Raw genomic sequence first — 3,803 nt, 5'->3', positions numbered from 1 at the left:
TCAGTTCAACTAAAATAGCTTGGTCTTACTACACACAAAACTTAGGCATGGGTTGTGTTAACGTATGATCCCCTCCCAGAACACAGAGAACCTTCCTCAACAGGAAACCTCAGTGGCTTATTCTCTCCGTGCGAGGGTCTGCTGACAAGGGCAGGGAATAATTTGGCAGAAGAAAAAAAGTTGGAGTTACAACTTAATTCTGGCATGAGCCCGTGGTTGGAAGGTCAAAACAAAAACCTGCCACATTGCTGTTTGTTCAAAGTTCACTTGGAGAGATTGCAGGAGACCCTTTGATCTTGTAGGTCAGGGCCCCAAGGCTTCAGGGCTCTTGAATTTATTTTGTGGTGAGGCTGCCGGGTTCTGACTAAAGACCTATAGTTAGAGTGTCATTTCCTGCTCTGCTCCCCACAGCATGGGCACAATCTGCCTCCCTCAGCTTGTCTCGGGGGAGGGAGATCTGTGGCCGCAGTTTTCCCAAATCATCCCAACTAGGACCCAAAAAGAAGAGAGTTCAGAGGCTCATCACCTCTCTGAGGAAATTTGGGAAAACCTTGGTGTTTCCTTCCTTAAAGCCTGGGCATTTTCTCAGTTGGGTGGAGCCTAGTGCTGTGCAAAGGGCCTGAGAGCTGCTCCCACTGACGGAGATGAAATGGATGTTTAACCTCATGAATGATGGGGCTTCAGTCCCGACCAGTCGGGCATCCAGGGAACCTGGATTCTACTCAGAGCAAGGCCAGCCTTCAAGTTTGAAGGAGACCTATCCATTTCCAGCAGACGACTTAAAAAAAATATTTTTTTAACTCAAGAAATATATGTTCATTGTAGAAAGAGCATAAAACTGCAAAAAAGAGGCAATATTTTTTTAAAAAGCCATCTGTGTGATCTTATTTCAAAAATAATCACTGTTATTGTGGTCTATTTCCGGACCTTTTTCTATGCATATATGCGTGTGTAAATGGTTATAGTGCCTGCCTGCCCTGTTCTTGTTGCTTGCTCTTTCTTATGTACATATCATGAAAGTTTTCCATGTCAATGAATACATTTCAATGATATTAAGTGTTTAACGTTTCCTTGCAGAGTTGTATTATTATTTAATGAATCTCATTATTGGAAGTGAATGTTGTTTACAACTTTTTTTTGCTACTATAATCAATACTGTAGTGACTATTCTTAAAATCTTTAAAAAAGCAAAGGAAATAATTATTTATTTATTTGGGGGGGTGAGAAAGAGTGGGGGGAGGGGCAGAGGGAGAAGGGACAGGGGGCCCGAAGGGACCAGGACCGGGGCTGGATCCCAGGACCCCGGGATCATGACCTGAGCCGAAGACAGATGCTTAATCGACTGAGCCATCCAGGCGCCCCTAATTATTTCCTTTGGATACGTTCCAAAGCCTGTAATTGCTAGGTCAAAGCTTTTGGACATTTTTAAGGGTTTTGACATTACATCTAGTCAGGATAGGCTAAATGTCGTAACAGACACCCCCAAAGCTCACTGGCTTAACACAGTAAAGATTTATTTCTCTCTTATATTACAGTTCAATGTAGGTCATCTAGTTGCCCAGTGGAAGGAGCTCTACCCACCCGGTCAGCTGGAACTAGCATTTGTTCGTATGACGGCTTTCCATTGGCCAGAGACTTGGGGTTCTTCAGTGGATCCTCTGATTGCAGCTGACAGGCAAGAGGAAAGGAGAAACTGAGAGGGGAGGGAGGGGTAGGGTGAAGAGAGGGAGGGGGAGAAGGAAGGGAGAGAGAGAGGAGGGAGGGAAAGAGAGAATGGAGAATTACACGGGTGGTTTTAGGGCCAGGCTTGAAATCGACTCATATCACTTCTGCCCAGTTTCCAATTGTCCGGAACTCGGTCACATGACTGCTCCTCACTGAGACCGTGGGTGGGAAATGCAGTTCTCCTGTGTGTCCAGGAAGCAGACACAGAGTTTGGTGAATGCAAAGCATTGTCTCTGCCTCAAACGTGCATTACTAAGTTGCCAACCAACCACATTTTTCCAGTTTGTATTCCCACCAGCGGAGTATGAGAATTCCTATTTCCCTACACCCTCAGTAATTAAACGGAAGATATTTCTCGTGCTCTGGTTTCTGTACATCAGCATGTGGCATTGTCGCTTCTCTGCACGACTAGACTCAGAATATCTGTTTCCCTCTTGGGAGATGTCTCCCCGAGCTCAGGACCGTACTCTCTGGAAAGCCAGGGCTCTGTACTCCTGACTGCTTTCAGGGGCAGCCCTTATTCCTATCTCCTAGGCCGGCGTGAGTTTCTGGGCCTTTCTGGGCCTGTTCTTCCCTCTCCCCTTTCCTTCCCTGCTGGGGAGGAAGATGTAATGTGCAGGAGTCTGCAACATGGGCGAACTTTCCAGGAACTCTGCCTCAAGCCCCTGGCCCCACACATCCCTGAATGCAGGACTCATTCAGAGGCATGGGGAAAAGATTGGAGCTCAGCATTTTCTGGGCCATCTCAGGTGGGTTCCAGCTTACGATCCATTTTCACAGAAAAAAATTTCAGAGAATGGACTTGAGAAGCCAAAATAGCAGCCCATACTGACTTGGCACATTGACCTTGACCAAACCATCTAGTACCTTGTCCTTGGCACTCAATGTTCCATCAAAATAATCCTTCCCGATGAAACCAGGATGAGTAAGCTGCTTACCAACCATAAAGGGAAGGCGGTAGAGTTGTGCAAAACCCATTCTTGGCAGTCTTCGTGTGAACCCAGGTTACTGAACATCCGCTCACGTATGAGCTGTGGTTTCTTCCTTGTTTTGAAATTTAGTTTCTAGAAGATAATGTTTTCAAACGGCTTCTTGTTCATGTCTTCCTCAGGGACTACCAGCTGTTGCCTGATGATTGTCTGGCAGGCCTGGCCCCTTGGCAAAGTAAGGTTTCCAGGGAGGTCTTTGCAAAAAGTCTTCCCAAAGTGCCCTTGTTCAGTCCCTCCAAGGAGCTGGGCATCAGCACAGCAGAGAAACGCAAACCAAACAAGCCACAGATTTTCCAGGCATGCCCACCTTCTGGTCCTAGGCAGGAAACATTCCAAAAAGCCTCGGAAAGTTCCTATGTTTTCCTAAGACTGAACCGATATCTTGTCCTTCCAAGTTGTATCCTCTGTTCCTCCTGAGAGACAGCCATGGTCTCTGAGGGACGATACTAGCTGGGACCCTGGCTGAGTGAATCTGTAAGCTTGGTTCACGATCTAGAAATGGAAACAGGAAGTGGCTTACAAACAAGTATAAAGAACGCAGTTAAGGAAGGGCTGCAGGAGGGCTCCCCTCGGATGATGTGCCGTGCAGTAGGCAGGGTGAAGACTGGCATCTTTTCTCTTTTTCGGTCTGGTGACGTCCTCCAGCAGGGCTGGGCCATCTGAACGGGGGGTGGGATGTCTTCCGCGGGGTGGCAGAGGGGGGACCACTGCTTCTCTGCAGAGTGAGCCCATCTGTGGGACGCCATGGCTCCCTTTCACCTCATTTTGGCAAGTGAATTTGGGTTCTTGGAATGAGTTTTGCTGGGCTTTATAAATGTAAACTCTCAAGAGGTGCTTCCAACAAGAAAAACCAGCTTCTGGCAGCTTTTAATAGTTCCCAGAAGGTTCCCTGAGCCCATGGGGGAAGGGCCCCCTTGCACTTACGCCGAGATACAAAAATTCACTGCCATCCCTAGATATCTGCGGGAAGGGGGCCGGACGGGGAGGCTGTCCTGCACGGGGCCCTGGGGCATTGTGGCTGCAGGTGGGGTAGCCAAGGCGGGGAGAGAAGTTTGGAGGGCTGACCTCCCTACAGATGAAGGGCACCAG

General features: G+C 48.0%; 1 long non-coding RNA gene across 1 annotated transcript; it reads right to left on the bottom strand.

The window, feature by feature from the left end:
• Window positions 1–1,497: 1,497 nt before the first annotated feature.
• LOC103665430 lies at window positions 1,498–3,302 on the bottom strand. The gene is made up of 2 exons (XR_569279.2): window positions 2,664–3,302; window positions 1,498–1,907 (listed from the first exon to the last, which is right to left on the bottom strand). It is a non-coding gene; the product is annotated as an uncharacterized LOC103665430 (long non-coding RNA).
• Between the last annotated feature and the right edge of the window lie 501 nt (window positions 3,303–3,803).

The sequence above is a fragment of the Ursus maritimus genome, unplaced genomic scaffold (genome assembly GCF_017311325.1).
Source record: "Ursus maritimus isolate PB19 unplaced genomic scaffold, ASM1731132v1 scaffold_36, whole genome shotgun sequence".
NCBI lineage: Eukaryota > Metazoa > Chordata > Mammalia > Carnivora > Ursidae > Ursus > Ursus maritimus.
This window is presented reverse-complemented; position numbering and strand designations above follow the sequence as displayed.